General features: G+C 40.9%; 1 protein-coding gene across 1 annotated transcript in view; it reads right to left on the bottom strand.

The window, feature by feature from the left end:
• Positions 1 to 1,621, bottom strand: part of LOC115219479 (programmed cell death protein 4) — a 45,271-nt gene extending 43,650 nt beyond the window's left edge. The window contains exon 1 of the mRNA XM_029789651.2: positions 1,182 to 1,621. The gene's annotated coding sequence lies outside the window, so the exon portion shown is untranslated. The remainder of the gene's footprint in view (positions 1 to 1,181) is intronic.
• Between the last annotated feature and the right edge of the window lie 21,206 nt (positions 1,622 to 22,827).

Here is a 22,827-nt window from a genome sequence, read left to right as displayed (position 1 = left end):
TAATGCTCTCTCTATCTCTCTCATATTCATATATATATATATATATATATATATACACATACTCACCCCATTTGATTTATATGGATAATACCATACAAAATTCTGGTGCCTTCTGCATTCAACTTAAGTACCATATTCATCTGAATCTAAATTTTGCTGAACTTATATATATATATATGAGAGAGAGAGAGAGAGAGATGTGTATACATATACATACATGTATATTATGTCGAGTTCAAATGAAAACAATTTTACATTGAAGTGGGGAATGACTCAATACTTTTTGTAGAGAACATATTTATTATTCGTTGACAAGAGAATAGTGTTGGCAGGGACTTCAATGCCAAACAGGCTGAAAATTCGAAGTCACTGTCAAACAACTATCCTTGTTAAAGTATATATATATTATAGATATAGATGCGTGTATTGTCTTTTTTATTTCTCACATTTAACCACAACTGCTGACTATTATAACTTAAACTTGTTATTCTCTCTCTCTCTCCGCCTTCAATAATCTCCATGGCTGTCAACTTCTGCATTCATTTACAACCATCATCTTCACATCAACTTGTGTTGTCTATTCCATTCCTCCTCTCATCGCCATTCTCATTGTTTACGTCTGCCATTTCACCACAACCCCCGCCTCCACCTCCTCCATGTTTATGTTTGCCTTCTTCTCAACAAACCCCTCTATCTATTTCTAGCTTCTCAACACCCTCTCTCTCCCTCATTTATACCCCTGTCTTCTATATTTGCCACTCACTTTTGCCCCTATAATTTATTTCTAAATCTGAACCGTATGTCTACTTACGGGTCTAGTATTATCATGTTTGTTTTTGTTGTTTTTTATCACTGCGCCTTTCTATATTTATTATAACTCAGTCAACACGGGCATATATACATCATAAATAACATACACACACACATATGCAATTAATAACAATATCCTTGTATATATATATATATATAATATTTATACACCCCTCGTTCCCTATTTAATGTAGCTGATCCCACATGTCAAGCGGCTGTCTCCTTTCGTCTGTCCGTTGTCAATGTCTCTCCCTCGACCGACCAACCTATTTTTATGGCAGTTGAAATTCGCTGCTTTCTGAAACAAAAACAAAACAAAACTCCAAAGACAAAAACACAAACAACGCTCAAGTCACACCAATTCCACTTGCCTTGTTCTTTAAGCACTTCAAAGCTCTCAGTTTTTGGCTTCACTCCACACTTCAGTCAAAGTGCTACTCCACACTCGAGTCAATGTTGTTGTTGTTAATTGCTGCAGCTAGACACCACAGTGTTGTTGTTGTTGTTGTTGCAGCTACACTTCACTCAATGCGTTGTTGCTGCTGATGCTGCAGTGAGACTCCACACTCCAGGCTATGTTGTTGTTGTTATCGTTAACTAAACTCCACACTCCAGTTCGTTGTTACCCAACTCCACTCCACTACAGTTCAACTCCACATTCGAACTAAATATTCTGCCTCAGTCCGCACATAGGCCACCAAAACTAAATTGTGCAGGTATGTAAAGGCAACAACTCCGTTGTTTACTACCAGCACACACACTCAATAATAAAACATTCACTCTTGTAGTAATAATAGAAAATGACAGCAACAACATAACACGGCGATTTGATTGGTCGACAACAATGACGCTTTCCATCGTGGCTCCAAGACACGCGATTTCATTGGTTGTTGCTGAGCTAACATGGTAGCACGGCTACGAGGAAGAAAAAGACTTTCTTCGACGGCAGACGACGACATCGAGTGACATTTGTTACAGAACTTTCCATTGGTTCGCATGGAACACCTCTCATTTGCATACATCTAAAACAACTTTAAACGGTTTTCGTGTTCGTCCAACTGTTTGCTTTGGTGCTTCACGTGTAGCCATATATGTATGTGCGTACGTACACACACACACACACACGTAAGCCAGGCAGGTGGGGGTGGGCACTTTTATGCATTTTCACGTAGCATGATATATATATATATATATATATGGAGATAGATAGACAGACAGATAGATAGATAGATAGATAGATAGATAGATATCATATTTATCATATATATATATATAGTAAGAAGAGTGATATAATATCCAAGCTGATACCGAATTTATACATATATATATATATATATATAGAGAGAGAGAGAGAGAGAGAGAGAGAGAGAGAGAGATTGTTGAAGAAGACCAGCAGTTGCCCTGCACATGTTGGTCTTCCCTCTCCACGCCAACTATGTTTATCCAAGATGGAAAGACTGCCAACTCTGGCTGATACAGCTTGGCGCCAGTATCGTCACAGGCGTTCATGTCGGAAGCCAAAGGGCTGGGCTATACATTGCCAGACTTTTCGTACCGACCCTTTAACAGTTGCGCTAGTTCACCGACTTGGAATGGCTGATTTTGTATTGACTCCGAAAAGGCGAAAGACAAAGTTGGCTTCAGCGGGATTTGAACTCAAAGCCAAGATAGTCGGAACAAATACCGCAAGGCTCAAAACTGAAACGATTCCGCTAAATGAGTCTTCTCAGGGGATGAAGAGCTTTGATGGAACCACCTGCCCGGATGCTTCTAAGATCAGCACCATGGATCTGAGTGTTTGTATATCATCGTCGTCGTCGAAGTCGTTTAAAGTCCATTTTCCATGCTGGCATGGGTTGGACGATTTGACAGGATCCAGCAAGCCTCAGGGCTGCACTGACCCCTCAATGTCAGCTTAGGCATGTCTTCACGGTTGGGTGCCCTTCGTAACGCTAACCACTTTACAGTGTGAATTGGGTCGCCGTGTATCTTGCCAGCCAGAAAAGAACAGGCAAGAGAAGAAACCCCTACGACTAAGTAGGGGACATATTAAGAAGGAGGAGGTGACGTTATGCTAGCTGCTGAGATGCTAAAGTATGACAGCAGGACAAATGCAAGTGTCTTGCTATAGAGGAGATACCCAGCTAACCAACATTGCATGAGAAAGTAACTAGGAGGATGAAGATATAAAAGGAAGATGGTTGTGATGATGATGCAAATGCTGTAAAAAAAAAAGAGTTAACGTGTGGCAAGTCGCCTGGGATCATCTGTGTGAACATCTTGAAATGTGGTGTTGAAAACCTGCTTCAACGTCTAAATAATTCATGCCAAAAGTTTGAACGGAAGAGAGTGTCCGAAATGGTTGGAAAGATGTGCTGGTGGTCGTTCTCTGTAAAGGGAAACGTAGGTCGAGGAATATTTCTTCTCTCTGTTGGAGACAAGGTGTTGCGTAGGATCCTAATGAAACAGTCTTCTCAACAACATCGCTGCTTCCCCACCACATGGTTCCGGGTTCAGTTCCACTGTATGCCACCTTAAGTGAGTGTCTTCTACAATAGCCTTGAGCCGACCAAAGCCTTGTCAGTGGATTTGGTAGACGGAAACTGAAAGAAGTCCATCTTATGTATATATGTGTGTCTTTGTGCCTGTTTTTGTCTTTCACTATTGGCTAACAACCAGTGTTGGCGTGAGTACGTCTCCGTAACGTAACGATTCGTTGAAAGAGACGGATAGAATAAGTACAAGCCTTAAAAAAAATGAGAATTGTGGTAGATTCGTTTGACCAAAATTTTTCAAAATAGTGCCCCAGTATGGCCGTAGTCTGATGAGTGAAACAAGCGAACGAATAAAAGAATACGTGGGATCGAGATCAGATATTGAACAATAGACAGGGTGTTTAATACAGAACGCCGCTGCCAAAACAATGATGATCTCATCTCTAATATGCGAGTTCCTGTCTGCCGGCGGCTGTGATCTTGTTGCTCACTTTCAGAGTGACATGCAGCATTTTGTGAACTCTTTCACAGCAACAACGTGCAGTGCATTGGGTCGAACAGCCAACCTGAATACAAATAAAAAACAGTCATGATATATCTACCTGAACCAAGTAAAGCCTTCTCTGAGCCCAACATTTATTCGTATGGACAGACATTGCAGGTTGTGGATAAATTCGTGTATTCAGGCAGTGAACATGACAAATGCTCTTGGTGTTGAAACTTCCCTCCGAATCAAGAAAGTTAGTGATGCATTCGGAAAATTGGATAGTCGTTTATAATCACAGCAAGAAATTCGAAAGTGGAAGACAGCGCTGGATTAACCATTAAGCAAAATAGGCATGTGCTTAGCGCATCAAGGGAAATGGAGGGCACCGCAGAAATGGTAATTGGCTTACAGCACAAAAGAAATCACTTTAAACCTGCTAAAATAATATTCAGAGTTTTACGCCCTTTCCTTTCAACTTTTCCCTGAAGAAGGACAATGTCTGAAACATTTGCTTTTTCCCTTCTAACAACAAATTCTCCGTTCTCTCTCTCTCTCTCTCTCTCTCTCTCTCTCTCTCTCTCTCTATATATATATATATATATATATATATATATATATATATATATATAATATATATATATATATATATATATACACACACACACACATTCTTCCTCTGATGACCGTTCTTGGCCGTACTCTGAACTTTACTGATGAAACTTTACTGGAACTTCGAAAGTTCCAACAAAATGTAAACTTCTACTCTGAGGAGAATTTAACACGACAGTACAACGACGAGTGTTCCAGTTGATCTCATCGACGGAAGAGTCTGCTCGTGAAATCAACGTGCAAGTGGCTGAGCACTCCACAGACACGCGTGCCCTTTACGTAGTTTTCAGGGAGATTCAGTATGACACGGAATGTGACAAGGCTGGTCCTTGTCACATTACACAGATTACAGGTATAATTCATCCTTTCCAGCTGTGTTTGTGTGTGTTTTATACTGTAAGGTATGATTTGAGGAAGGTTTCTCAGCTATTTCTAGCAGATCAGGGGATCGTCTATAAGTTTCTACTGCATGTATTTCAGTTCGGCACATGTTCTTAAAAATCCAACCTGCGACACTTTTATCACGGACACATGCAAGCAGAGATGGGTGTTGTAGTGGTGGTGGTGGTGGGTCTTGCCCCACAGTGTCTATCGACATGCTAGAAACAGCAGTCAAATCTCCCTCAAATCAAACCACACTATCTTAAAATGAAAACAATATATTCGGGCGCTGTATCTAAGTGAAAGAGGAGATGGCCACGACTGGAACATCTTTTGTCATAGCTCTATTCGGAGACCGACGTTTGCCTACTACTCGGTGCTAACAATTAAAAAATTAAAAGCGCTGTAAATCATCGGTTTCGATGTTTAAATGCATGTGGCTGAGTATACCACGGACACCTGTTCTCTTAACGCTGAGGAGTAGTCTTGCTCAAGGACAACGCGATCGTGAGCTGAATATCTTCATCATGAAGCCAACACTCCGTCGGTTGCGACGACGAGCGTTCAAGTTGATCCGATCAACGGAACAGCCTGCTCGTGAAATTAACGTGTAAGTGGCTGAGTATTCCACAGACACGTGTATCCTTAACGTAGTTCGGGAGGGGGGGTCAGCGTGACACAGTGTGAAATACAGGTACAATAGAAACAGGAAGAAAGAGTGAGAGAAAGTTGTGGTGAAAGAGTACAGCAGGGTTTGCCACCAGCCTGCCGGTGCCTCGTGGAACTTTAAGTGTTTTTACTCAATAAACACTCACAACGCCCGGTCTGGGAATCGAAACCGCGATCCTACGACCGCGAGTCCGCTTCCCTAACCACTAGGCCATTGCGCCTCCACACAGATGATTATTTACAAACAAAACGCAACAAACACCCACAAACAGCTTCTACGTGACTGCTCGACTTCCTAAAAATAGCAACAAAATTTCCCTTTTAAATTACATCAGCTATCTTTATCTGTCAGTAACTTTATTATTAATTTCGCGAAAAAGAAAATACGAATGCGATTTTCGTCATCAGAATGGAAAACTTCATCAAAACTACATCTTTTGAAAATATTCTGATGAAAAATGATAACTCTTCAAGTGGTTGGAAGAAATTTAACAAGGGTCAGGGACACATTAGATGAAGGTGACCCAGATGCTGTGTGTGTAGAAGAAAAAAAACACGAAACAAAACAAAACACGACGAGGTGGTCTGAAGTAGAATGTCATTAATGTAAAATTGTTCGATCAACACAGATTTGGAACAAACAAACAACAATAACAGTGACAAATGCGAATGTTTACACACAAACACATGCGCACAGCCATGGGGAGTCATGAAGAAAAGTAGGTACTACTAGCGAACAGTGGTCCCGGTACGCGCTATCCTACAACGACTTGCGTGTATGTTTGTATTTCAAGGCTGAATACATATCAAAGAAAATTAAATAATATTTTTCGAACAAAGTAAATAAAACGCAAGTAAATAATTTTTAAAACTAAGTAAATATATTATTTTTTAAAACAATGTAAATAATTTTTTTACACAAATTAAATATTTTTCGAACAAAATAAATAAAACGCAATGTAATTTTTTAAAACTAAATAAATAAATTATTCTTATAAACAAACTAAGGCGAGGGTTAGGGTTAGGGTTAAGATTAAGGTTAAAAAATTAGGTTTAGGGTTAGGGTTAGGGTTAAAAAGTCGTTGTAGGATCGACTACTTACGACTAGCTAGCTCGGATGCGCGAGTGCGCGCACCGGGACCACTGTTCGCTAGTAGTACCGAAAAGTAAACCCACGCTAGTCATTAAGAAAAGTGAAAATAAAACAAATTTTGAAATTCAAATAAAATGTTATTCAAAAGTAAACGAAGATGTTTTAGAATGTTTTAAAAACATTCATCCCCAGTTTTCCCACATTTGTCCCTCTAAAGAAACTCATTTGGATGGGATTCAATCATATTTGTTTGTACTCCCGTCATACTCTTCAATCTGCGTGTTATATATACAATTCACCGCTTTGTTCTCCTTTAGAAATTAATATACAGCATTAAAACTCTGAATATATGGCAAAATATCACAAAACATTTTAAATAACAATATATTCGAATGATATGCTTTATACGCACTTTTGACAAGTTGTGGTGCACCTGAGCACTGTATACAATAATTTCATTATTATTATTATTTTATACCGAAACGAATAACATTTTATTTCAATTTCAAAACTGACTTATTTTCACTTTCTTAATGACTAGCGCGAGGGGTTCTCTCTTCTTCTTGAGTACCCAGCCGTGTACAAAAGCAAAATGCACATACATATTCGTACTGATACAGAAACGTGTACACGCACGCACGCACGCACAGAGGTATACACAGGCATACACACACACGCGCGCACGCATAATCCCACATGCTGACTTGGCTAAACAGCGCCATTTCCTTCCATTCACCCCGCTTCATTCATTGTCCTCGCTTATCAAGCGCGCCAGTGTATACGTGCGTACGTACATGTACAAACAGTTGTACGGTATACGACGGCGAGCTGGCAGAAACGTTAGCACGCCGGGCGAAATGCTTAGCAGTATTTCGTCCGCCGTTACGTTCTGAGTTCAAATTCCGCCAAGGTCGATTTTGCCTTTCATACTTTCGGGGTCGATTAAATAAGTACCAGTTACGCACTGGGGTCGATGTAATCGACTTAATCCGTTTGTCTGTCCTTGTTTGTCCCCTCTGTGTTTAGCCCCTTGTGGGTAGTAAAGATATAGGTATTTCGTCTGCCGTTACGTTCTGAGTTCAAATTCCGCCGAGGTCGACTTTGCCTTTCATCCTTTCGGGGTCGATTAAATAAGTACCAGTTACGCACTGGGGTCGATGTAATCGACTTAATCCGTTTGTCTGTACTTGTTTGTCCCCTCTGTGTTTAGCCCCTTGTGGGTAGTAAAGTAATAGGTATACGATGCATTTGTGTGTAATCCAACCGACATTTACACATGTATGCAAATATGTATACCTACAAAAGTTTGCCCTCCGCCCTGAGTTTGTTTCCTCATAACTTCCAGAAAAATGGATATTTTTTAATGAAAGTTTCTACAAATATGCTTCGGATGATGTAAATTCCATTTATATCTGAATTCGTAGTGAAAAAAGTTTGTCCGTGGGTTGGGAGAGGAATTTAAAAAAAAAACTGATACGAATTAGTTTTGTTTCCTCATAATTTCCAGGAAAAGATGGGTTTTTCTTTCCATTTCTTTAAATTACAAATACGTTTCGGAGTGCGTAAATTATAATTATATAGGAATTTAACATAAGAAAAAGGAAAGAATAAAAGACTCGTACACATACATACTGACACACATCGCATATATCAACAATATAAAATCTGAAATTTCGTAAAGAAAGTGTGATGTGTATTTATTTAAATGCATCTATGGGTGTATCTTTGCATCTGTATTTGTCTCACCACCACCACCACCGCCGCCGCCTGGCAATTGGTGTTGGTGTGTTTATATCCTCGTAAATTGGGTGATTCAGCAAAAGAGATCGATAGAATAACTACCAGGCTTTACAAAAAATAAAGTCAAAACAAAACTGGGGTCGATTTGCTCAGCTAAATTCTTCAAGGAGGTGCCCCAGCATGGCCGCAATCTAATGACTGAAACAAGTAAAAGATTTGTGTGTGTGTGTGTGTGTGTGTGTGTGTGTGTGTGTGTGTGTGCACAGGAATGTGCAGCATTTTGACATGTGTTGGAGGCAACACCGATTGATCATGAAAACTTAACACCACAAAGTCGTCAAAATCCTACTTCATGGGCAATGATTTGCTGCTGTGAACACCTCATGGTACAGCCTTATTATATCTATTTCTTTACTACCCACAAGGGGCTAAACACAGAGAGGACAGACAAACGGATTAAGTCGATTATTGACCCCGAAAGGATGAAAGGCAAAGTCGACCTCGGCGGAATTTGAACTCAGAACGTAACGGTAAACAAAATACCTATTTCTTTATTACCCACAAGGGGTTAAACATAGAGGGGGAAAACAAGGACAGACAAACGGATTAAGTGGATTACATCGACCCCAGTGTGATTCTGGTACTTAATTTATCGACCCCGAAAGGATGAAAGGCAAAGTCGACCTCGGCGGAATTTGAACTCAGAACGTAGCGGTAGACAAAATACCGGTAAGCATTTCGCCCGGTGTGCTAACGATTCTGCCGGTTCGCCGCCTTAGAACAGCCTTATTATATCACTAAGAAGGAAAAAATCATGTCAAATAAATGAAAGAAAAGGATTTGTTTACCGTGTTTATGTATCTTGTCTAGCTTAAGCGGGCGCGAGTATGTATGTACGGTGACTGTACGTATGTGCATATATATGTGTTTGTGTAATATACGTATGTAATATACGCATACTTTGTGTCGATTGAATGACAAATGAGTGCTCTGTAGATGTGGAAGAAATTGCTTTTGTTGTTAAGCGAAACAGAAACCGTGAGTTTGTTGACTGAAGTGTCTCGCAGCGGCGTGGCATTCGCGACACATACATACATACATACATACATACATACATACATACATACATACATACATACATACATACATGTGTGAGTGTGTGTGTGTATGTGTGTGTGTGTGTGTGAGAGAGAGAGAGAGAGAAGGAAAGAGAGAGAGAAGGAAAGAGAGAGAAAGGAAGGTTTTTTGAAACCGAAACTGGAAATTTGATGATTCAAGTTTCCGGCAGTAACTTGATATTCGAATCGAATAAGTTTCAGTTTCAAAACATATACATGGAATTGTGTGTGTGTGTGTGTGTGTGTGTGTGTGTGTGTGTGTGTGTGTGTGTGTGTGTGTGTGTGTGTGTGTGTGTGTGTGTGTGTGTGTGTGTGTGTGTGTGTGTGTGTGTGTGCTTCCATTTCTAATACTTTGAACTCTTCCTCATACGAAGGAGTTGGTTTCTACAATACAAAACTCCAGCGCTAGAACATAGATAAAGAAACAATGTTACGTGTGCTGAACTTCAGAAACGTCTGACAACTGAACGTATGTGTGTACACGTTTGTTGTTCTTCCTTTTTAATTTAGAGTAATTTTAACTGCCCAATTGCTTCTTCGCTAGGTTCTAAAAGAAGGCGTCTTGTTTAGCTCATTATCCATTAACTCTTTAGAATGTCTTACAGATTTTCGTTTTCCTCAGCTGTCATTTGTACTGTCAGGAAAGCAAGTTCATCCATTCTTTGCTCCAAACTGGTTTGCATGTATGCTGTTGCTCCTGTAATAACTGGCATGAAACAGAAAGTATATCTTGGGTACTGGATTTGGAAACTCCTTATCAATGGTCCGTAGATGCCTTCTTTCGTTTGTATTTTTCTAACCACATTAGTGTCCGGGGGGCAGCTGATTTCCACAGCAGAACATATCTTTTCTTTGTGATCCCACACAACAATATCTGGTTGGTTGCGTTGTAACTTGACGGATGTTTTAATTCTTACGTTTTACCAATATTCCTGTGACCCATCGATCTCAATATAATCAACTTCGTCTGTTGATGTTTTCTTTTTGTTATCCTGTTCCTGACTGTTCTGGCTGCCACATCCGGCTTCATGGGAAGATAATGGCTGGAAGACATTCTTCTCTTGCAATTGATAATAATTTGGTTGATGTCGTTTTTGTTTTTCACAGTCTACATTTGTTGTCTGTCAGCGTCTTCTGCCTTTTATGCTGCAAGGTCCTTGGTGGGAGATCTCTTGATCTAGAATTGTATAAAGTTGTCGGTACTCTTTGACAAGCTTTTAACATAGTTTATTCCCTCTGTAGATTGGGTCTTCCCTGCCAAGTACCCATGCGCAACCTTCTCAGTGAAATGATGCATTCTGTATGTTTTGCTCTGATAGATGAAATTTACCAATGCTTTTTGGGGAGAGATCTGCATCAGCTCTTATTTCATACATCTCCTCAAGTTCATTAGCTATCCTGATGGCGTGTGTGTGTGTGGAAGAGTTAAAGAATGGTAGCCCACGAGAACTCCTATATGCCGATGAATTAGTTCTCGTTGCTTAATCGGTCAAAGGTTTTGTGAAGAAATTCCAAACCGAGAAGACGACCTAGAATTACAGGCCTCATAGGAAATCCAGCAAAGACAACATTTTTTGTTTGCAGGAATGAAGACGTGGGGAGTAAAAAGAATCATGCTCAATGGAGTTGGCAGGAACTCCGCCCGGTGCATCAGTTGTAAACTATTGATACACAGCATTTGCAGCGGGATTTCAAGCAGAGTGAGAGAGAGAGAGAGAGAAGGTATGTTTCGTATGTGTTAGTTGAACTGGAATAGTTAGCTGTCGGAAATGGAAGAAGAGAGATACCAAGGAAAAGAGGACCATGATCCAGGGAGAAGTACCGCACCAGCTGGAAGAAAGACGGTCAACAGCTGTGGAGCTGGTATCTCAGGGAGCTTGGAATACATGGGAACCTCCCCAAGAGGAAGTTCACATGGACTAAAACCTTCTTGCATCTCCTCCCTGTTGCGGGCACTGTATGAGGCACTCCTAACCCCAAAAAACCTGCACAGATGAGATGTGAAAGGGGACCGCCAGAACAGACTTTGTAGAGAAAGGGGCACCCTCGCACAAATCTTGTCAGGGTGAAAAACAGCACTTACTCAAAAGAGATACAAGTGGCCCCTTAACAAGGTGCTAGCAACACTCACATACATCCTGGAATAGGAAATACTCAAGAAATAACAACAGCAATGGAGGAAAAAAGCACCAGAAATCAAGTTGGTGAAGGAAAGGGAAAAGACTGACAACAACAAAAAGGACAGTCTATTACATGGGGCCTAACCATGGGATTTGAAAGTAGACCTGGAGAAAAGATTGCAGTTTAGCCATGTCATCCAGACAATTCTGGGGCCAGATGCGGTCTTGTGGCCAAGAAAAGCCATAAAAATAATCCTGATCGAACTTACAGTCACATGGGTAAAAAGATACGATCAAGCCTTTGAATGGGAACATGCCAAGTACCAGAGCTTTTACAAGATTGCTGGGAGAAGGGATGGCGGTTATGGTTACTCGTAGTTGAGGTTGGTTGTAGGGGATTGCCTGACCAGTTAGTAGAGAGGATGATGATAGTCAGTGGAGTAAGAGGAATAGGGCGAAGGTGGGGGCTGTGCAGAGGACCGGAGAGGCAGCAGAAAGAGCCTCTTGCAGAATATGGAGCAAGAGAGAGGAGTAAAGCTGGAAGCGAGGAAGAGATGATGAGCAGTGATATGGTCACCTCTGCTGATTCAACAACGCGATGCGTTATGGTTCAGCGTCGAAACACCCGGTGATCGTTGGATACCGTCTGATGACATAAATTCCTCCTGGCCAATACTACATTCACCAAGGTAAATGGAGAAGAGGCATCTTCCTTTAGATGTTATCAATATTATTATTATAGTGAATTTCATTGAAAGTAACTTCGTTATTTGGTGAAACTGACAGCTTACCAAGCTGCCCTCCATGACTTCGAAGTCACTAACAATGAAGTTGCCAGTAACAGATTCTACATTCAGATAGTGTTCGTTTTTATGCATTTATAAACACTTTACACGCACACACATACACACATATACACACAATTAATTGTTTTGGATTATATTAACATCCTTCCCGCCTTCCTAGACTGGCCATTTAAGTAGATGTGGCAATGTGTGTGTGTGTGTGTGTGTGTGTGTGTGTGTGTGTGTATCTATCCATCTGTTTATATCTATCTATCTATCTATCTATCTATCTATCTATCTATCTATCTATCTACCTCTCTCTCTCTCTATATATATATATATATATATATATACGCGCGCACTCTCTCTCTCTCACACACACACACACGCACATACACACACACACACACATACACACGCACACACATACGCACATATTATTATTATCGAGTGAGAGAACAGAGCATGCCATGAAAGTGACACTGGGGTAAAATATACGAAGCCCAAAATACCCATGATGACTACCTGTCTGATAAGGGTACACGAGGCACAAGCATCACAACCATATGTGCACGACATGGGGGATCTCATATCAAGATAAACAGCGTATGACCTTGCAGGTGGGATCCAGTTAGAATTTTTTTCTTCAGGTCGAGTAGCCCATCCTGCTCAAAAGGTCCCTGAATAAGGGATTTTTAAAGACGTTGAACGAAATACTCATATTTCCAGAGGTGAATTATTTAAACTCTAAAGAATTCTTCGGAACACATGGCTATGATGCTTCCCCACTACTTTTGCTCGTGATCAGAGATGCACATATCGTCAGCCACTAAGGGACATGCCCAACTGGTTAAGGTCAAACAATTGACAAGCAAATCTGTGATATTGAACAGAATATTTATTGTAGCCCATCTTTTACACCAAGACTTCACAAAGTCACTTCGTCAAAACAACCCCCCCCCCTTCCTCCAATCAGTTAAGATCAGAAGCTGAGAGCCAGTGTCTGGTACTGCATCAGGGCATTTATTATTGTTGTTGTTGTTATCAATGCGATGAGTTAGCAGAATCGTTAGCACGCCGGGAAAAATGCTGCCGAGGTCGATTTTGCCTTTCATCCTCTCGGGGTCGATAAAATAAGTACCAGTTGAGTAAATCGACTTACACTCTTCCCCGATCTTGTGGCCTTTACATAAAGAGTAAACTGTAGGAAGAGAAAAATCCCAAACATCGTTCTTCACTAAGAACTTTCCTATATATCCTAGCTGTCCCCAATAACACTGTTTTCTGAGGCTTTAAGATACATGAGTCCCGATTCAAACAGTTTTAAATAATTATAGTAGCTCCCACTAAATGTGTAGAGTCTGCCATTCTTTCGTGTGTCTAATCACCAATGTGTGTCACACACACACACACACACACACACACACACACACACACACACACACATACGCACACACACATACACATATATTTTCTTTTATTCGTTTTACTCATATGATTGCGGCCATGCTGGAGCACCGCCTTTAGTCGAACAAATCGATCCCAGGACTTATTCTTTGTAACCCTAGTACTATCGGTAATCTATCACCTCTCTTGACGAACCGCTAAGTTACGGGGACGTAAACACACCAACAAACACAGACACACACACACACACACACACACACTGATATCAGTTTCCATTTTACTAAATCCTCTCACAAGGCTTTGGTCGGCCCCAGGCCATAGTAGAAGACACTTGCCCAAGGTAGCACGCAGTGGGACTGAACCCGGGACCATGTGGTTGGGAAGCAAGCTTCTTATCATACGGCCACGCCTGCGCCTATATATATATATATATATATATATATATTGATGACGTCGTAAGAATTCATAGATTTCGAGAGAATGAAAAGGAACTATTATTTGGAACGATGAAACTCGAAGCTGAAAAAGCTATAAATAAAAGTTTGTAAGTGTTGGTTTAAAATACCTTTGGATAGCAAACGTAAACACACAAACTCACACAGACAAGGTGGGATGAAAGACTTGACAATTTGATGATGTACACGTGTGAAATACATCATACCAAAATGACCTAATTTATTTACTGTTACCCTCAGAATAACACCTCAAAGTCACTTCGTCAAAACAACTCACTTCTCCTCCCCTTCCTCTCTCTTCTTCACTCATTCAACCTCACAGGCTCTCTATTTTCCTTTCACTCTCTCTTTCTCTCTCTCTCCCTTTCCGTGTCAATCTGTTCCCATCGCTCACGTACATTTTTCCACTTTTTCCTCAATACCACCCTCTCTCTCTCTTAAACCATATTTCTCCAGCTGTTACTCAAACAGCTGCTATTTCCCACCTCTCTCTTTCTTTCCCCTCTCCTCCCTCTCTCTTTCTCTGTACATATATGATACATACATAACTATATCCATCCATCCATCCATCCATCCATCCATCCATCCATCCATCCATCCATCCATCCATCCATCTATCTATCTATCTATCTATCTATCTATCTATCTATCTATCTATCTATCTATCTATCTATCTGTCTATCTACCTGCTTGTCTTTCTATTTAGTACATCCTGTTTAAAGCGGATCCTGTTAAGCTGGATATAGAATAAACCGGATGAAATCTGAATAAGAAAATGGCTGCCAGTCTTGATCTGCTACCCTGTTTGCGTATGCGTTTGTAAGGCTGTTATATTATAGTTACGCGCTTTGAGTACCTCACACCCAGCAACGATAGGGAATTCATAAAAAATGTTAAAACCAGTCAATGATATAACCAATGGTAATAAAGCAAAACTGGCTTTTCTGGCTAATCATGCAGTTCAGTGTCATGAAAAAGGGAAAGTAAATTGCAACAGAAATTGAAAGTGACAGCAAGGAAAATCACATAATTTCATAATAATTATGCAACATGAAAACGATGCACAGATCGTATGTATAACTTTTTCATTGTCACTGAACGTATTTTGCCTCAAGCTCATACAGATACGGCGTAGACAAAGCATTTGTCATTCAACAGTGTTACACGAATTTCTTTTTGGCGAGCATCCACGGCCCTTCCAAAGTCTGTACAGATTCTCTCGTCATTGGATCAAAGAAGATTTAAAGAACGGCTCAGCACTTCACGTCTATCTATGGGACATAAACTAACCCAGGAAGCCCACCCGTGGGATATCAAATGCGTCCCTGTGGTTTTTCACGTGATATTGTTGGGTTACACTACGTTGCAGCGGTGTACCTCAACTGCTATTTTAGAAATGCTCATTTTGTTATTAGAAGACACTAAATAATTAACTGTTCCTAAGTTTATGAAGTTTTGAGGTTTCAGTATCGTCACTTCTGGCGCAATTTATGTTCATTTTGTTTTTTACGACACTGAACTTCATGTGAACAACTTTTTTGTCTCCTGTTATGTAATTTGTGGCGATCGCTCTTTGAAGGCACATGGCGTAGTGGTTAGGATATTCGGCTCACGATCGTAAAGTCGTGAGTTCGATACCGAGAAATGTACTGTGTCCTTAAGCGACTTTTTTTTTTCACGTTGTACCAGTAATTCGAAGGGCCAGCAGCTTTGTCACCTTTTGTGTCACGCTGAATCTTCCTGAGAACTACGTTAAGGGTTACGCATGTCTGGAGTGCTCAGCCACTTGCCTGTTAATTTTACGAGCAGGCTGCTCCGTTGATCGGATCGACTGGAACACTCGACGTCGTTACCGACGAAGAACCAGTGTTCTGAGAAATCCCTAAACACCTCAGGTAACTACACCACAGTGGAAGGATGATGATAGGACGAAAGGAGTGTAAGGAAAACAAAGAACAAAGGTGAGCAACATTTCACTTGTACACATCGCATTTATAATTCCCTTATTTATCCCTTTCAGAAATATTCCCTTTCTTTCTAACCCCTATCAACTGATTAACCTTTAGTTCCTTACTTTACGAATTCATTCACCCCCTCCTGTCCTGCTCACTCCTTGGCTATATTCTTTTCTACTCTAGGCACAAGGCCTGAAATTTTGGGGGAGGGGGCAGTCGATTAGATCGACCCCAGTATGCAACTGGTACTTAATTTATCGACCCCGAAAGAATGAAAGGCAAAGTCGACGTCGGCGGAATTTGAACTCAGAACGTAACGGCAGACGAAATACCTATTTCTTGACTACCCACAAGGAGCTAAACACAGAGTGTACAAACAAGGACAGATTAGATCGACCCTAGTGCGCAACTGGTACTTAATTTATCGACCCCGAAAGGATGAAGGGCAAAGTCGACCTCGGCGGAATTTGAACTCAGAACGTAACGGCAGACGAATTACGGCTACGCATTTCGCGCGGCGTCCTAACGATTCTGCCAGCTCCCTTCGCCTTCACTCCTTGGCTATATTCTTCCTGCTAAACATATGATGTGAGATAATGATGTTGTCGTTGTGGCTGCTGTTGCTGTTAAGCGAACCATCTTCGTCCCAGAGCTCGCAAGATGGGGGAAGTCCAAAACGTGGTCCTTTGCTATTCGTAAGACCCGCAGAAGAGAAAGCAGGTCAACCCGCGACACCGAGAGCATCGACAGATGGATGATTGCGCATCCAGGCTCAGCGGTTGCGTAGGAAGTCGGAGACAAGAAACAGGAAGAAAGAGTGCGAGAAAGTTGGGGCGAAAGAGTACAACAGGGGTCGCCACCACTCCCTGCCGGAGCCTCGTGGAGCTTTAGGTGTTTTCGCCCAATAAACACACTCAACGCCCGGTCTGGGAATCGAAACCGCGATCCTCCGACTGTGAGTCTGCTGCCCTAACCACTGGGCCATTGCGTCTCCACTGTCGTTGTGGCAGTCGTGGTTGATGCTGGTGAATAAAAGTGTTTTTTTAGGGCTGCATGTAGAAGTAATTATCAACACTCAGAAGCAATTAACAGAAGCCTTATTTACTGCACTCAATGTTTTCTGTGTTGGCCTTTGATAAAAACTAACTGCAACAGTTATAAACTGCTGGGATCTACGACATTTTAACTGATTTAGCAATTACGGCTGGCCCACCACAACTATTTTCATGGTGACAATCGCGCTATTCTCATGTCTGCTAACCATTCGAATTACTGATATAACTCATTGCTACCAGCTGAGTATACTGGAGCAACGTAAAAAAAAAGACTTGCTCAAGGACACAACACATTGTTAAATATCGAACTCATGATCTTACGATCGTAGACCGAACACCCCTCACCACTAAGCCACACGGCTTCAAAGAACGATTGCCACAAACTTCATGGTGACAAAACCGCGGTGAGAAAGCCTGTGCTTTCTATCTGTCAACGGCTGGTGATGAAATGAGAATTGTTCGTATATAGGAATTCATTGGAAATATATTAGCTTCTGTAGGTTTTCTTTATAATATTTCTGTTCTTGTTAGAATCTGATTATAATTTGTTTTCGAATCTAATAATACGCATTCAGAAGAGAGGATAACGTCAGATTAAACTAACCAATTGGTTTCTGTTTCTTTTCTGTTCATACTATACCAACACTAGCTGAGTCAGCGATGTAGCACAGTGCACACTCCGGGAAAATAACCGCCACAATTACGCGGCACAGCTTAATGTTATTTGGCAATTTTCATAAATATTCCTGTGATTTGCAGCATTTTCATTTTCCTATTTTAGTAATAATCAAAAGAAAGAAAGAAATATGTTCTCCTCCATCTGTGAAATGAAAACTGGGACTTCGAAGGAAATTTAGGGCTGATGCTTGTATGGCAAAATTTTGTGGAACGTATGGTGTTAAAAAGCAAACAGTTCTGGACATGGGTAACGCTAATGTCAAAACTGCATTTCGATTGGAATATAATTCTTTCTACTATAGGCACAAGGACGGGAATTTGGGGGATGGGTGGGGTGGGGATAGTCGATTACACCGACCCAGTGTCTCACTAGTACTTAATTTATCGACCCTGAAAAGATAAAAGGTAAAGTCGACCTCGGCGGAATTTGAACTCAGAACGTAAAGACGGACGAAATACCTATTCCTTTATTACCCACAAGGGGCTAAACATAGAGGGGACAAACAAGGACAGACAAATGGATTAAGTCGATTATATCGACCCCAGTGCGTAACTGGTACTTAATTTATCGACCCCGAAAGGATGAAAGGTAAAGTCGACCTCGGCGGAACTTGAACTCAGAACGTAACGGCAGACGAAATATGGCTACGCATTTCGCCCGGCCTGCTAAAGTTAAATCAATATCTTAGTGGGTGGGGATAAAGAAACGTATGAGATTTGTAAAAGATTCAAAACCTGAGGAAGCTTTATCGATAAATGCACGTGGCTTAGGTTGCTTGGCCCCCGATTGTAAGATCGTGAGTTCAATATGAGGAGGCACGGTGTGTTTTTGAGCAAGACATTTTATTTCACGTTATTCCAGTCCACTCAATTGGCAAAAATGAATTGTACTTCAAATTCAAAGAGACAGCCTTGTCCCAATCTGTTTCTCGCTGAGTTTCCCTGAAGCTACGTACGCGTGTCTGCGGAGTGCTCAGCCATTTGCACGTAAATTTCGCGAGCAGGCTGTTCCGTTGATCGGATCAGATGGAACACTCGACCATCGCAACCGACGGAATGCCAGTATTCTCATTTGTTAACAATGTCCGAGATGTAAAAAAACAAAAATCCTGCTACCAAGCGAGTGAGGCACATTGGGGGGCATAAAACACTTCGAAGCTAATGACAGTTAAGGCAATTCAAAAACTGCCGTGGAATGGGTAATGAAATGACCCATGGTAAAGTAGGTAGTGCTCCGAACTAGGATCGAACCATTCAGGAAGAGATTAAATGAAAGTGTGAAAGACTCCTACTTTTGCGTGTAACAAATCCGTACACAACTACACCAATCACTTATTATACAGAAATATGTTTTCTGTAATTAGTATTTTTATTTTTAGAGTCGTCCTGTCTGTCTGTTTGTCTATTTAAAAAACAAAATATTTTATGATACTGCGAGTCGGCAGCATTTCAGTTGTTGCGCTTCCAGTTGTCTTTCATAACTTTAGAGAAAAGATATAAGTAAACATTACCGGATCTGTTCGGCTATAGTTCAACCAAAGGCAGTTTTTATCGTCAACGAGTAAAGACAGACATTTTCTTAATGTTTTTTCCCCTCCTAACGAGCAACAGAATGTTGCAAGTCTACTTTATTTTAACTCAATACAACTCTCTGTCTGTCTGTCTGTCTGTCTGTCTGTCTGTCTATCTCTCTCTCTTCCCCCCTCCCTCTCTCTCTCTCTCTTCATTTCTCTCCCTATCTCTATAAATATGTATGTATGTATGTATGTATGTATGTATGTATGTATGTATGTATGTATGTATGTATGTATGCACTAGCGTAACTAGAGTGTGTGTCACTCGGGGTGACCCTTCTGTTTACCGCCTCCGGACCCAACAAAAAACCCCCCACATATTGCCGACAGCTGACCCAAAAGTGCCGCCTGAGGCGGACCACCCTTACTCCCACCGCCAGCTACTCTAGTATATGTAGGTATATCTATATGTGTGTGTGTGTGTGTGTGTGTGTGTGTGTGTACATACATAGATACATACATACACACATACATACACACGCGCACACATTTCACATTCAAGTCATCAACATCGCCGCCGCCGCCGCCACCACTACTACCACCAATACCACCATACCACTCCCCACCACCACCACCATCACCACCACAGCCGCTCGTCGTCATTGTCATCGATGACATGATCAATATTAATAATCACATGATACAGTTTTGCTCTAGTTTCATCCGTTCTTCTATTTATTTATGAATTGGAACAATCGATTTGTATTTCTTTGCCATGGAGCAAAATGTAAAATGTCCTTTCAGCATGTCCAGACACTGCCATGCACTGTGAACGTTCGTTTCTGTTGTATTGATGAAACAATGCTGACGTATTGACCTAAGATCCTGTCAGCTTAACTTAATAGTAATAGCTCGGGCGGTGTCGCCGTCGCTGTCGTCCTCACAGATGTTATTCTCTCTCCATCTTCCCCATCGATGTCTCCTCTCTAATGAGACCAATCACGAAGCTTCAACAACAGATTAAAACAAAACCTTTCGTGAATAATTGTTTTGAGAAGAGGACACATTTGGACTTCCAGTCAGCGATCTCACAACCATATTTGCACGAACGACTTTTCCAAGGAATCTAGTGCTCTTAGCTTAGTTTTTCCTTGGGGCTGGCCAGATTGGAGCAATCTCAAGATTAATCAGCCGAAATTGCGAGAATGATCCGGTTCTTGACTAAAGATTAAAGGCTTCGAATGACCCAGCCATACTTTTTGTATCGTATTCTGGATGTTTTGCGTTCTTGTCCCATTTTGTATTTATATATATATATATATATATATATATATAATGTAATAAATAAAATATATGCATACATACAAACATATATGTACATACCGACATCTACATGTATATATACATGCATATATAAATATATATACGTACAGGACACCACAAAAAGACGTAAAACTCAACAGAAACGAAAACGGAAAAGCCATTTTGTTACAACAGAAGGACAGAGACGTGGAACAGAACGAAAACGGGAAAAACATAATGTACAACAGAAAAACGAGGTACAGGACATGCTACACAAGGAAAAATCCCCTTCATCAGCTGTCACTAGCAGACATAGCGTGTTTCGAAAGCAAGACAGGACACGACCGGTAATGCTAGGCCTTCCTGCGAGAGAATTAAAATAAAATAACCTCGCAGAGGGGTAAAACAAGCAAAAAAAATGTAACACAAAAAGGGACGTAACAAAGAACTGCACAATAAAATGCAAGAAAAAAATACAAATATATATACATACATACATATATATAACGGAAGGTTTACGAAAATAAACAAAAGACGAAGGCAGGTGGAGTACAAACAAATAATGTATTAGTATGGCGCTCGGGAATAGAAATAAAACAAGTCTTTTACGTTTTGAGCCTACGCTCTTCGACAGAAAGATACACAGAAAAGAAACAAGGAGAGAAAAAAATTGCGTGTAGGGGCTATATATATATATATACACACACATATATATATGCAATTTTTAATTTAGTTCACAGACCCCACTCCAGGGGTCAGCGGACCACAGGTTGGGAACAGCTGCTCTATGTCATGCGTACAACGAACCGCTTCTGTCTCACATTCTGACACTAACACGTGACCATAGTCTAATCGTGATTCGTTGTTCAAATTTCAACTCGATGGCTGAAAATATTTTTTTCCAGAACCTATTCGCTAAATAATTTTTTCATTTAGTGTAACATTCGCATATACGCTTCCAACATTTGTACGCGTGTGTAGTCTATTCAAAGTTTGTTGCTCGAATTTCAGCTCGCTGAACAAATGTGCTCTCAATCTTTTATACGAGTGAGTAGTCGGCTCGTTGTTCGTTCTTCGTTCAGTTCGTTATGCGAGTTTAGTTTTCTTCAGAAAACCATTCATTATTCAATTTGTTCGTTTAGAGAACCGTTTGTAAATAGCTACCCCACCGTGCATGTGTGTGCGCGTGTGTGTGTGTGTGTTCGTACGTGCGAGCGTGTGTGTGTACGTAGGTGTGTGTGCGCGCGCGTGTATACACACATATGCAAGTATACGCATACGTAAGACATACATACATACATAAATACATGGTTACAAGTATGTTTATGAATATTTATATGCGCGCGAGTGTAAGTGTACGACTGTATTTCTTTCTCTCCCTTTCTCTGTGTGTGGGTATGTGTGTGTGCGTGCATGCGTCTGTAAGTGTGTAAGTGTGTGTGTGTGTGTGCATTAGTTATGTGACCCAACGACACAATTTTTACGGAAATAGTTCCAATGTCACGCCACCATCTTACCTGACCTCTTCGTGACCCTGGGTTTTACCATAGTTATAGAGCACTAGTTTATGAATGAACGTGTGTGTGTATAAAAGGGAGGGGGAGACAAAGAGAGAGAGAGAGAGAGAGAGAGAGAGAGGGAGGGAGAGGGAAAGGGAAGGTTTGTGTATGCATGTGGGGGAGGTGAAGTAAGGATGTTTGTGTGTTTGCGAAATATTATTTCATTGAATCTAAAAATAGTCAACAGTAACAAAGCTCTCCCACCTGGCCCACCCACCCCTTTTTCCATGATATCCGATAACAATATACAAGGTAGGCACTTCTGTTTTTACCTCTTTCTTAAAAATGTTGACCTCATTATGTTCATTTGTCAGCTTTTAGATATTTTCTTCTCTCTTGTTATACACATACCGAGTGACTCTGTTTATCTGTACATATCTACACACACACACACACACACACACACACAACACACACACACTCTCACAAACATATACACAAGGGTTAATCAAATGGTGTCAGTCATCGGACTATGGCCCCGGTAGACATCTGTCATGAAGCTTATAGTTTCTACTGTATCTCATTGCTATTTATTTCACGGACCCTTGGAAGATGGAAGGCAAAATCAACATGGGTTGGATTTGAAAGTTTAACG

This window comes from Octopus sinensis, linkage group LG14, assembly GCF_006345805.1.
Source record: "Octopus sinensis linkage group LG14, ASM634580v1, whole genome shotgun sequence".
Classification (NCBI taxonomy): domain Eukaryota; kingdom Metazoa; phylum Mollusca; class Cephalopoda; order Octopoda; family Octopodidae; genus Octopus; species Octopus sinensis.
The sequence above is the reverse complement of the archived record's forward strand: the minus strand, read 5'-3'. Positions and strand labels throughout refer to the sequence as shown.